This window comes from Callospermophilus lateralis, chromosome 2 (genome assembly GCF_048772815.1).
Source record: "Callospermophilus lateralis isolate mCalLat2 chromosome 2, mCalLat2.hap1, whole genome shotgun sequence".
Classification (NCBI taxonomy): Eukaryota; Metazoa; Chordata; class Mammalia; order Rodentia; family Sciuridae; genus Callospermophilus; species Callospermophilus lateralis.
Window position 1 is genome coordinate 9,601,531 of NC_135306.1, and position 14,262 is coordinate 9,615,792.

The 14,262-nt window shown below is 38.9% G+C and overlaps 1 protein-coding gene across 6 annotated transcripts in view; it reads right to left on the reverse strand.

Moving 5' to 3' along the window:
• Nucleotides 1-13,488, reverse strand: part of Gapvd1 (GTPase activating protein and VPS9 domains 1) — an 89,175-nt gene extending 75,687 nt beyond the window's left edge. For all 6 annotated transcript variants that reach the window (XM_076845478.2, XM_076845481.2, XM_076845479.2 and 3 more), the window contains exon 1: nucleotides 13,352-13,488. The gene's annotated coding sequence lies outside the window, so the exon portion shown is untranslated. The remainder of the gene's footprint in view (nucleotides 1-13,351) is intronic.
• Nucleotides 13,489-14,262: the final 774 nt, after the last annotated feature.

Below are 14,262 nucleotides of genomic sequence, written 5' to 3' on the forward strand. Positions count from 1 at the left end.
CGCTCACCTTGCATGTGCAAGGCCCTGGGTTCAATCCTCAGCAACACATAAAAATAAATAAAGGTATTTAAAAAAAAAAACAAAAAACAGTAACTAAATTTAAGTTGAAAATATATCCTAACTTTCCAGTGAGCATATTTGAAATCATTCTTGTAGTAAGGACACAGTTCAGTGATAGAATGTCTGACTAGCATGCTCATGGCCCTGGGCTCAATCTTCAGAATCACAAAAAAAGAAAGAATTAATAATGTACTGAAGAAAGTTTTTGCTCATAATTAAGAAATAAATATTGGGTTGAGGCTATAGTTCAGTGGTAGAGCACCTGCCTCACACATGTGAAGCACTGGGTTAGATCCTCATCACCATATAAAAATGAATAAAGATATTGTGTCCAGGGCTGGGGATGTGGCTCAAGCGGTAGCACGCTTGCCTGGCATGCGTGCGGCCCGGGTTCGATCCTCAGCACCACATACAAACAAAGATGTTGTGTCTGCCAAAAACTAAAAAATAAATATTAAAAAAAAAAAAAAGATATTGTGTCCATCTACAATTAAATAAATATTTTTTAAAAAGAAATATTAATGAGGAATAAAATTTGAAACATGGTACTTTAATATCTTCATCTGGTGCATTTGAAATAAGAGTAAAACATGGCAGAAACAAAGAATGTGCTTAATACCAAATATTCCTGCCTGGAAACACAATAAAGAATCAAAAAGCCCATTATTTAAAGATAATAGTAACAAAAAGTCAGTCAGTATTCAGAATTCAAATTAACATTACAATAGACTTCTTGTTATGACATCAGAATTTCAGATCACCAAAAGTAAACAAAATAAAAACAGGTACTGATTTTACCTTAATATACTAATTTTCCAGAACTAAAGAAGATTGCTAACCAAAAAAAATAATGAAACTCATGCACAACAAATCGTGTGTGGACTAAACTCAGATTTTATTACACTAAGACAATATCAAAATATTTGAACAGCTAATATACATTACTTAGAAACAACAATGTTGGGCTAGGATATAGCTAAGTGGCAGAGCGCTTTCCTAGCACTGTGAAGCACTGGGTTCAATCCTTAGCACCACATAAAAAATAAACAAATAAAATAAATGCACACTGTCCAACTACCAAAAAAAAAAAAAAAAAAATTTAAAAAGAAAGAACAGGGCTGGGGATATAGCTCACTTGGTAGAGTGTTGCCTCACATGCACCAGGCCCTGGGTTCAATCCCCAGCACCACAAAAAAAAAAAAGAAAGAAAGAAAGAAAGAAAGAACAGGAGCCAGGGCTGGGACTCAGCAGTAGCACACTTGCCTGGCATGTATGAGGCACTTGATTCGATTCTCAGTACCACATATAAATAAATAAAATAAAGGTCTATCACCAACTTAAAAAAAAAAAAAAGAAGAAAGAACAATGTTTCCTTACCATGACAATTCATTCAAAATCCTTATGTTTTTATAGTTTTACTCAAAATCATTTTAAATGAGATTAACAGGATTGTTTCAAAGTCATGAAATCAAATAAAGTTACAGTACATCATACCACAGAATACTATCGTTATTAAGGAGGTAGAATTACAAAGAAAGATGCTAGGAAAAACAAACTATAGAACACTAAGAATGGTAAAATTCCAAAGGCACTCTATTATTTGGCAAGACTACTTGGGCTCGGGCTGGGGATGTGGCTCAAGCGGTAGCGCTTCGCCTGGCATGCGTGAGGCCCGGGTTCAATCCTCAGCACCACATACAAAAAACAAAGATGTTGTGTCCGCCGAAAACTAAAAAATAAATATCAAAATTCTCTCTCTCTCTCTCTCTCTCTTTCTCTCTCTCAAAAAGAAAAAAAGACTACTTGGGCTCAAATCTCAGCTTTGCCACTCAGTAGCCGTACAATACTGGGCTAGTTGTTCTATTTCTCTATGCCTAGCTTTCGTCATCTGCAAATAGATAAAACACAACCTAATATATAAGATATGTTCACAGGGGGCTGGGGATGTGGCTCAAGTGGTAGCGCGCTCGCCTGGCATGCGTGCGGCCCAGGTTCGATCCTCAGCACCACATACAAAACAAAGATGTTTTGACCGCCGATAATGTGGGGAAGAAATTTGCTAGGCATGGTGGTGTACTCCTGCAATCCCAGCAACTTGGGAGGCTGAGAGAAGAGGATCACAAGTTTGAGGCCAGTGTGGGCAATTTATTTTGAAGCAATTTAGTGGCTCAGAATAAAAATAAAAAGGACTTAAAGATATAGCTCAGTGGCAGATCCCCAGTACTGCACAAAAAAGAAAAGCTTTCATATTAGCATTTTTTAAAACAAAGAACATTGATTACTTTAGTAATTAAAAAAAAAAAAAAAAAACCCAGACACAGTGGTACACACCTATACCAGCTACTCAGGAGGCTGAGACAAGAGGTCAAATGTCAAAAGCCAGCCTCAGTAACTCAGCAAGACCCTGTCTCAAAATAAAACATAAAAAGGGCTGGGATGTAGCTCAGAGGTAATGAGCCCCTGGGTTCAACTCTTAGTATCAATAATAACAATAATAATAATAACAACTTTGCACTGAGAAGTTGTCTGCTGACGATCACTAATGCAATTAGTGAAACAGAACAAATTCTGTAAATAAAAACATATTAAAAGAAATTTTCAAGTGCAATAGAAAAGACACAGTACTTAATTTCAAAATAAGACCTACTTCAACAATAACAAGCTACAACCCAGTAAGCAGAACAGCAATGACATTAAAATTATATCCCTTTATTTCCAAGAAGAAATAAATGATACAAAACTATCCATGCCCTGTAATCCCAGCAACTCAGGAGGCTGAGGCAGGAGGATAGTGAGTTCAAAGTCAGCCTCAGCAAAAGCGAGGCACTAAGCAACTCAGTGAGACCCTGTCTAAATAAAATACAAAATAGGGCTGGGATGTGGCTCAGTGGGCAAGTGCCCGTAAGTTCAATCCCTGGTACTCGCCAACCCATCCCCAGCCAAAACAAAACAAGACAAACTATCCATGCAATCCAGAAAGGGTATCACGAACTTTCATAAATAGATAAATTTCCACTAATTTTATTAGGTTGAAATTAAATACCACTAAATTTAACTTTCTCCAATTCAACAATCTCTAATGACAACTAAGATATATATATATATATATATATATATATATATATATATATGTGTGTGTGTGTGTGTGTGTATATATATATGTATATGTATGTATACATATGTATATATATGTATAAATTTTAAAATTTTTATATTTTATAGATGTAGTTGGTCATAATACGTTTATTTTATTTATTTATTTTTATGTGGTGCTGAGGATTGAATCCAGGGCCTCATACGTGCTAGGCGAGCAATATACTACTGAGCCACAACCCCAGCCCAAATTGAGATCAAGATGAACCAAATAACTAAGAAAAATCTAAAATCCTCAGGGGCTGGCAATGCAGCTCAGTGGTAAAACACCTGTCCAGTATTTGAGAGGCCCTGGACTGGATCTCCAGCATCACAAAAAAATTAAAAATAAAATAAAATCCTCAGAACCCTTTGGAAATTTCTGAGAGGAACACTTCCCCACCCACATGCTTTGAGGAAGCTCTAGTCCCTGGGATAAACTTAGCTTCTTCCATAAATATAGTGGGCGTCAAAAACAACCAAATGGAGGAGCAGAAAGAGAACTCTGAGCTTCTGCTGCATTTTTGCTGAGCAGAAATACTAGCAAAGCTTGCTTCAGACTCAGGAGTTCATACTCAAAATTAAAGCATGTAAGCAAACAGGGCATTATGTCTGTTTCTTTACATTTACCAGAATGGTATTTCATAAAACTGATAAATATTTGTTCTTTGTATTTTTTATTTTGAGAATTAATAATTTCAAACAGTTTATACAATGACTTAGAAAAAGAGAAGGAACTTAATAAATGTTATCACTCTTATCATTACCATTATTATTAACGTTTTGAGATGATGAAATAGAAACTTACTCATAGAAGAGTTTGATTAGTTACTTTTGTTCAGAATTCAATTTGTCCCATCACAACATTAAATGGTTAGATGTTAAAAACAAACACTAAAGAATTCAAACTTAGATTCTTTGGTTCAAAAGAAGGCAGCGTAGATGAAAAAAATTCTACAAAAGGAATTAATCCTACCAGGCACAGAGGTACATGGCTATAATACCAGCAGTTTTGGAGGCTGAGGCAAGAAAATTTCAAGTTCAAAGCTAGCCTCAGCAAATTAGGGGGCCCTGTCTCAAAATTAAAAATAAAAAGGTCTGGGGATATATCTCAATGTTAAAGTGCCCCTGGGTTCAATCTCTAGTATTAAAAAAAAATGATTGTGTGTGGGTGTTATAGTCCCAACTATTTGGGAGAACCAGGCAGGAGGATTGCTGGGGCCACAGGAATTTGAGGTTAGCCTAGGGAATATGGCTAGACCCCATTCCTTCCCCTTAATCCCCCAAAACAAAAAAAAGACTGCTTGAAAGAATACTGATTCTGACCCTGAACAAAGTCTAATATCCCTTGATTAATTTGTGTTTTAAATTTTCCAAGAGAAAAATCACAGTTTAACCCTTCCAAAGACTCACAGAAAATAATTAATAAAACAAATTAGTAAGGAAAAAAAATTGAACACGTTTTACAACATGCTTTCCACTAGTCTCTGCGTGGATGTACTGGCACTATATAGGAGCAAAACCAAGAAAGCACCTTTTGGACAGACATCTTAAGTAATGAGCAGATACCATGCCTGTTTTTACAGTTAAAAGAGTATGTTTAAAGTCTTATATTAAGAAGATAGCATACTAAAAAAATGTGCACAGAAATACACACAAGGGCTTGGGAAGTAGCCCAGTGGTAGAGCAGTTGCCTAGGCTTGTGTAGCATGCTCAAGCCCTGCGCTGAATGCACAACACAGCAAAGACGCAAGCACACATGCACATACACGGTTCTAAAATCAAGTTATGCTTTTCTTTCAGTTATAAGTATTTAAGGTATCTGGTTCACCTTGAAACTAAATTATACAGACTCCTATGAAGTATGTTTTTTCCCTTTTTCAAACATTTGTTCAACCATCATTTTATATATATATATATATATATATATATATATATATATATATAAAAAAATAAATAAAAATAAGAGAAGGCAGAAGTATCAATAGATATCCACCACTTACTCTGACCAGTGCATTGCAGTGTCAAGATTAGGTTTCAGTTTAGGAACAAAAAAGAAATGACCTTCTGAAAATGTCTTTAAAAAAATTATAATACATATTGAAACATATTCAGAAAATAGAGATAAGCATTTTAAAAAATATTTTCAGTTGTAGATGAGTACAATACCTTCATTTTATTCATCTTATGTGGTATTGAGGTTCAAACCCAGTGTCTCACACATGCTAGATATGTGCTCCACCAGTGAGCTACAACCCTGGGCCCCAGATAAGCATTTTTTAAAAGTTCTTTAAAGACAAGAAAAGAGTCAGGTGCAGTGGCATCTACCAGGAATCCCAGTGACTCAGGAGGCTAAGCCAGAAGGCCTGCAAGTTTGAGGCAAGTCTCAGCAACTTAGTGAGACCCTGTCTCAAAATAAAAAATAAAATGGGCTGGGGATATGGTGCCCCTAGGTTCAATCCCTGGTACCAAAAAAAAAAAAAAAGAGTAAAAAACTTCATATTGTTGGCCAGGCACGGTGACACATGTCTGTAATCCCAGTGGCTTGGGAGGCTGAGGAAGGAGAATCACAGGTTCAAAGCCAGCCTCAGTTGCAGGGCACTAAGCAACTCAAGTGAGATCCTGTCTCTAAATGAAATACAAAATAGGGTTGGGGATGTGACTCAGTACCCTTGAGTACCCTTGAGTTCAACCCCCCCGCCAGTACCAAAAAACAAAACAACAACAACAAAAACCTTTATATTGTTAGCTGCACCAACAAGTTAGTATATACTGTCTCAATTTTCAGAATGTCATAATCAGACAGTAGCACCTTGTAAGACAGTAAGTGCTGTATCCCATCTGAAACACAGATCACAACACTCAATAAAGCCCATCGGGTGAAGTGGGAAGTGAAAGTACTGTGACAGTAGCCAAGAAGACACCAAAAGAGCTTGTTTTAAAGTATGGGATGAGGTACCAAGGTGGAAAAGTAATGGAGGTAGATTTAGAGGTGGGGCACCAAATGATAACTATTAATGACTGAGTAAAAGCCATGATCCTATGTCATTAGTAGATTTAATCCTACTTGGCAGGTACATATCTCCTCCTCTTCACAGAGGAGGAAAAAGATTCAGAAAACTCAAATAACTTACTGCCTGATCATTCAGCTATTATATAGCAGAAAAGGGATTCAAACTGAGATTTGACACCGAAGTCCCATACTCTTCATTTTCCCCATGCAGCCTCTCTGGTTCTTTGCATGTACACTGAGTTCAGGCTCCCTGGAAGCAATTCACTACAATGGGCTCGAGGTAGGGTGGTGACCTGAGGCAAATGATCGCTCTCATAGTGAACTTCTGGTTATAATGGCGAGAGAAGGTGGATGGCCCAGATTTTTCAGCCTTTCTTCATCTCAAACTACCTTTATAATCTTTCCTACCATTTTTCTCTTTCAGAGATTTAATGCACTAGGGCCCGGAAAAGGGCCTGGATGTTTTCCCATTCAATTTACAAATTCCTTTGTCCTTGTCTTTGTTCAAGTTGCTTCTCCACTTGGAACCCTTCTCTAATATCCCTAGAGCCATATATGACTCAAGGTGCAGTTAAAATGTCATCTTTTCCACACAGCATTCCTGGATTCCTCATTCTGCCATTTAATAGTAACTATCTCCAATCTACATTTTCTTTTTCTTTCTTTCTTTTTTTTTTTTTTGTTGTTGTAGATGAACCTCTATTTTCTTTATTTATTTAAAATGCGGTGCTGAGAATCTATCCCAGTGCCTCACAAGCTCTCTACCACTGAGTCACAACCCCAGCCCTCTACATTTTCATGACCCTTCTGACAAGCACCTTTATTAAAATCATGACCTTGGGGCTGGGGTTGTGGCTCAGCAGCAGAGTGCTCACCTAGCATGTGGGAGGCCCTGGGTTTGATCCTCAGCACTACATATAAATAAATTAGTAAAATAAAGGTATTGTGTCCAACTATAACTAAAAATATTTATTTAAAAAAAAACAAGGGGCTGGGATTGTGGCCCAGAATGAGAGCGCTCACCTCTCACGTAAGGCACTGGGTTCCATCCTCAGCATCACATAAAAATAAAGATATTTTTAAAAAAACACACAAATCATGACCTAGAGCTGAGGTTGTGGCTCAGTGGTAGAGCATATCACATAAATAAATAAATAAAATAAAGGTATTGTGTCCAACTACAATAAGAAAGAAAGAAGAAAGAAAGAAATTAATTATATGACCTGGGCTGGGGATGTGGCTCAAGGGGTAGCACACATGCCTGGCATGCGCGGGACGCTGGGTTCGATCCTCAGCACCACAAAAAAATTAAAAAATAAAGATGTTGTGTCCACCAAAAACTAAAAAATAAATATTAAAAAAAAAAGAAATTATATGAACCTTTTTTGGGGGGGAACTAGGGAACCCAGGGGCACTTTGTCACTGAGCTACATCTCCAGTCCTTTTTATTTTGAGACAGGGTCTCAACATTCCTGACAGTCTTGCTAAGTTGCTGTAGGTAACCTCAAACTTGTGATCCTCCTTCCTCAGTCTCCTCAGTCATTATGGTACTAGATATGCAATACCATGCCTGGCTAGAAATCACAACCGAAAAAAAAGGATAGTCACTCCACAAATTATTTATTAATTACAAAGGAAAAAATATGTCTTTACAAGAGAAATCTAAACGTTACCTTAATCAAATTTACCTCAATGACAAAACTGGTATCATGTTCCCCTGATGAGCTACACTAAAAGAGACCTAAAATCACTTGTTTTAATCTGAATCTGACCATGACAAATTGAGAAGCATTCTACAAAACAAGTGGTAGGGATGCTTTAAAAATGTTACTGGGGGTGGGGATGGGGGCTAGAGTTGTAAATCAGTGGTAGAACAGTTGCCTAGCAAGCATGAGGCACTGGGTTCAATCCTCTGCACCACATAATAAATAAATAAATAAAGGTATTGTGTCCACCTACACATAAAAAAAAAATATTTTTAAAAAATGTTACTGTCTGGGGCTGGGGATGAAGTTCAATGGTGAAGCAAATGCTTTGCATACATGAGGACCTGGGTTCAGCACCACAAAAATAAAAAAAAAATAAAATGTTACTGACACAAGAAACCTCAAAAAGGCTGGAAAAATATACTAGATTTGGGACTAGAGTTGTGGCTCAGTGGTAGAGCGCTTGCCTAGCAAGTGTGAGGCACTGGGTTAGATTCTCAACACCGCATATAAAAAATAAAATAAAATGGGGGCTGGGGTTGTGGCTCAGTGGCAGAGGGCTTGCCTCACATATGTGAGGCACTGGGTTCGATCTTTAGCACCACATAAAAATAAATAAACAAGATAAAGATATTGTGCCCATGTATAACTAAAAAAATAAAAAATAATAATAAAAAATAAATAAATAAAATGAAATCCATTGACAACTAAAAAAATTAAAAAACAAAAAGATCCTAGATTTGATACCATGCAATACCATGCAAGATCTTTTTTTTTTTTTTTTTAAGAGAGAGAGAGAGAGAGAGGAGAGAGAGAGAGAGAATTTTAATATTTATTTTTAGTTATCGGCGGATACAACATCTTTGTTTGTATGTGGTGCTGAGGATTGAACCCGGGCCACACGCATGCCAGGCGAGCACGCTACTGCTTGAGCCACATCCCCAGCCCCCATGCAAGATTTTTAACTAGATCTTGAATCAAAAACAAAAGACAACAACAAACTAAGGACAGTATTAGGAAAAGTTGAAAGAGTAATCATATTACATCCATGTTAAAAATCTTAATGTAACAACTAAATTGTAGACATACAGAGTACTTGTTCTTGGGAAATAAAAGTTAAAGTATCTGGGAATAAAAAGAACAAATAATATCCATATTCACACCTAACTTTCATATGGTTCAGCAAAAAGTGTATGTATTCTCTGTGTAAAGCAAAAATGACAAAATGTTAGCAATTTGCAGATCTAGATGAAGGCTAAATGGGTGCTTATGTATTATTCTTCTATAGGTTTGCAATTTGGGGGGGGCAGGTGTTACTAGAGGTTGAACCCAGGGTGCTCTACCTCTGAACTATATCCCCAGCCCTGTTTTTAATTTTCTATTGAGTCAGAATCTCACTAAGCTGCCCACATTGGCCTTGAACTTGTGATCCTCCTGCATCAGCCTCCAAAGTCCCTGGGATCACAGGCATGTGCCACTGTAGCCAGTACACTAGTTATTCCTTATAGAGCTGCTTTTCTCTTTTGACAGAGGCAAATCTGTAGGCCTCAACATATAGAATGTAATTAGCAGGGTGTGGAGTAGCTACTCAGGAAGCTGAGAGAGCTGGTTTTGAGACTAGTAGGCAAGTGAGGATATAGCTAAGTGATAAAGCACCCATAAATTCAATCTCTAGTAAGGGGGAGGGAGAAGAATAGGAGAGTAATTAGGAAATAAAACCACTAACCTAAGATCACACAGTAAAAATACCTGAGCAAAGCAGAGACCTTTTCTTTTATCACATCATCATAGAAAGTTAGGGGATAACCAAAACCTGCATAGCAGCAAGCACTAAGAATAAGTAGTGCCCAAGGCTGGGGTTGTGGCTCAGTGGTAGAGTGCTCACCTAGCACGTGCGCTCTGGGTTCCATCCTCAGCACTACATAAAAATAAATAAAGGTATTGTGGGGCTGGGGATGTGGCTCAAGCGATAGTATGCTCGCCTGGCATGCGTGCGACCTGGGTTCGATCCTCAGCACCACATACAAACAAAGATGTTGTGTCTGCCAAAAACTAAAAAGTAAATATTAAAAAATTCTTTCTCTCTCTCTTTAAAAAAAAAAATTGCCATATGAAATATGACTGCTTTCCTTAAAAAAAAAATAAAGGTATTGTGTTCAACTACAACTAAAAAATAAATATTAAAAAAAAAAATAATAAGTAGTGCCCAGGGCTGCAGTGATAGAATATTGGTCCTAGTATGACCAAGGCCACAGGTGCAATCCCCAGTATCACGATAAATAAATAATTAGTACCCAAATGGAACCAAATGCCCACAAAAGCACTACACAGTGTTCAGGAAATAATATTCTATCTTTAAAAAAATATATAAGATGAAGTCAGGCATGGTAGCATGCTCCTATAATCCCAGCAGCTTGGGAGGCTTTGGCAGGATTGAAAGTTTGAGGCCAGCCTCAGCAACTTAGTGAGGCCCTGACCAACTTAGTGAGACCCTGTCTCAAAATAAAAAAGGCTGAAGATCTAGCTCAGTAGTATACACCTCTGGGTTCAATCCCCAGTACTTCCCCAAAAAAATTAGATGAAAACTTTCCGTTTCATTCAATATGGATAATACTATTTGCAAGACTTTAAAAAAAAAAATGACGTACTTTATTCCTAGAAATAATAAAAAAAATCTAGTTCCTGTGAATTAAAACATTTATTCAACAAATATTTACTGAGTACCTATTATAAGCCAACCCTTACTATGACAGAGCAGTGAGGACAAGGTCCCTATTGTCACAGAACTGACATAAAAGTAGGAAAGAAAAAGATTAAAATATCCAACAAATATACAAATAACATAACACCAGATAGACACATGCCATAAAGAAAACATAGAGGCAGGGCTGGGGCTGTAGCTCAGTGGCAGAGAGCTTGCCTAGCATGTGTGAGGCACTGAGTTCAATCCTCAGCACCACATACAAATAAAATAAAGGTATTCTGTTCATCTACAACTACAAAAAAGAAAGAAAAAGAAAAAGAAAGAAAACACAGGAGCAGCAGACAAAGAATGATAAAGGCAGCAATGTAAGGGCACAGATTGACAGGGATGACCTCTCCCAGGCAGGGACTCATAATGGAATGTTCAATTCTACACAAATACCAATCATATTTCATAAAATAGTTTTCTTTAGGAGCTGGGGTTGTAGCCTAGCAATGGAAGGCATGCCTAGCATGAGTGACACATTGGGTTAGACCCTTAGCACCACATAAAAATAAATAAAATAAAGGTATTGTATCCATCTACAACTAAAAATTTTTTTAAACATAGTTTTCTTTACATTTTAATACTCCCTCTTAATTATTTTCCAGAAAAAAATTGCTGCAGTGATTTTTTATTACTGCTATTATTTCAGAGGTGGAAAATCCCACCAAATGTTGACAGGTGTTTCACAAAGTACAAATTTTAAGATACACATATTCTGGGGGAAAAAATGCTGAGTGATTTATCAATGAGAAGACTAATAGAAAAACAAAGAACTCCAAGAATCTGAAACAGAATTTCAAAAAAAAATGACTTACCAACTCTTCAACTCCATAATCTCTACATTTACTTCCTATCATATATGAAAAAAAGGGTAACAGGAAGATAAATTTGGATAGAGACTCTGTTATTTTTCTCTTAAAGGTAAAGAAAATTAGGATATCCTCCTCTTTAAAAGCCATACCACCCTCATGATTTTAAGAAAAATCAGCAAACAGTAACATTTCCTTTCACAGGATTACACAAGAGCTTGGAGGACTTAGATTACTTGGAACTAGGGAAGCGCCTTAATACAAAAATCTGAGGGACAAAATATTCACCTCCCTTTCTTCCTCTGATTCTTTTGCTGATTAACAGTACCCTGAATGAAAAATCTATTGTCTGTCTTTCCAAACTACCACTGTGGTATAAACAACAACTACAAATCTACTACTCTGATTCTATCCAAATCTTTGATTTCCTTGATTATGAAATTCTTTTTCATCTACACTATTATCCTGTCTACTTTGTCTTCTGTTTTACCTAATGACACAAATATTTTCAGGCACTCATAGATGCCCCAAAACTTCTCACTTTTTTTAGAAGTTTTTAACCATTTGTGCTATGGACTGCTTTGGAAGTCTGGTGAAACCTATGGTCTCAGATTGATTTTAAATGCACAATATATATGAATATGAAAGAAACCTATTATACAGAAACACTAGCAAAACAATAAAAAAAGATATATATATATATATATATATATAAGGTATATATGTAAAAGATATATATATATATAAAAAAGATATATATATAAAAGATATATATATATAAAACAATAAAAAAGATATATATATATATATATATATATATATATATAATCACATTAGTTAAAAGATCTGGTAACCCCATAAATTCGAAGAAATGATAAGCGTAAAGAATATCTTAGATATGTACATCAACTGTAAACATGATACAACAATATCTGTGATTTTTATTGGTAACAACTACAAATCTAAGACTGTGCGTTTCAAATCAATCTGAGACCAATACTATTGTGGTTTGTTGTCTACTTTCCTAACTGAAGGAAATAATAAATTTCAGCTAGTGGTCAACGAAAATAAAGATGCAAATTTACCCCTAGTCTTGTTACAGGACCCTTGAATTCTATCCACATTCTTTCCACTAATGAACCCTAGATTGAAACTCTTTCCAAGCCCTGCTCAAACTGATTTTTGTCGCTAATTTTAAAACACTGATTCCTCTCATTGAACATAACACCATGTCTCCTTGTTCTCATGCAGATTTATGTATAAATTCCTGTTTATTTCTGGGGTTTGCCTAGCCCGCACTCATGACAATTTTGCCAGTCAATAAAACGTGAAGTTCAAGGAAAACAGAAGCAAACAAACGACCCACAGCCCCTCACTTCCAGACCTCCACCCCCAAGTGGAAAGAAGACAAGTAGAGGGTGAGCGTTTACTGTAGATGAGCTGCCCCAGACCCGTGCGTCCAGCTTGTCAAGATTCCCCGGTGCGCGACATCCCCGCCAGAGTCCTTCGGAAGACACCCCACCCGCTTCTCGCCTCGGGTGCTCAGTGTCCTGTCTGCCTGGGGCTCGCCCTGGCCCGCACCCCAAGCCGCCCCGCGGTTCTCCGGCCCCTTCCCATCCCATCCCCCATGCGTCCCTCCCTCCGGTCCGTCCCAGGCCGGCCGCCCGAGCCCCTGCGCGTTGCCTTATCTCCTCCCGGGCCTCGCCGCCTGTCCCCCCACCACCGCCTCGCCAGACATTGAAGGGAAGGGTGCGGGGCCCAGGGGTCAGCTGCACCCGGCCGCCCGGCCATCAGGCGCAGGCTGCGGCCCAGGCCGGAGCAGACGGGCTGCCCAGCACGGAGCCGTGCACTCGGCGCAGGATAGCCCGGGACGCGCGCTCACCGACGGGCGCATGCGGAAGAGGGCACCGAGGTCCGCGTCGGACGGCCACTCGGCCACGGAGCCGTCGCCCTTGCCGCGAACCGCCGCCGCCGCCGCCGCCGCTCGCTAGTCGGCTTCCCTGCGTCCTGCGGCGGCGCTGCCGCCACGCCAGCGCGCGTGCGCGGCGCCGCGGGGGCCCCTGGGATCGGCGGCGCGGCCCGGCCCGGCCCGGCCGCCTGCGGCTTCCCTTCCGCTGTCCGCTGCGGACCCGGCAGCTGCGCGCGTCCCGTCCCGCCTTCCTGAGAACCGCTCGCAACACCCAGGCACTCGCCTCCGCGCATAGGAATGTTGGCCGTGAAAAATCCGCCCGAGCGAATACATGTAAAGACTTTCACGTGCCAGGGACATTATTTGAATGATTTTCACTCTCACCCCTGGCACACTTGCTCTTCCTTTCAGTTGAAAGCGTCGTGAATCGGCTGGGCGTGGTAGCTGGATTTGCAATTTTAAACCTGGTTTCCCACTTGCCATTTTATCGAATTTTACATACGGTAAACTTGACCTTACAGTTATTTTAAGTAAGTCAATTGACAATTGAACAACTACTTTTGGGGTGGGGGGGGGGGGGGGCAGGTGAGGATCGAACAACTACTTAACAGAATACTCAGATGTATTCAGAGGCTAGGTTAGCCCAGTTGAACAGCCATAGAAACCTTAAAATTGGAAGACACCTTAAAGGTCATTAGTGCAATTCCTGCCCAGGCAAGAATCCCCTCTTGTACATTTAGCCAGATGGTCATCTTTTTAACAGTTCATATTTCAAGGAACTCATAAGTATTGCAGCCTGCTCCATTTAGAGCTTGGACAGCTCTAAATGTTAGAAAGTTCCACTTCCTGCTGAGCTGAAATCTGCTTCCTTTAACTTCTTTCCA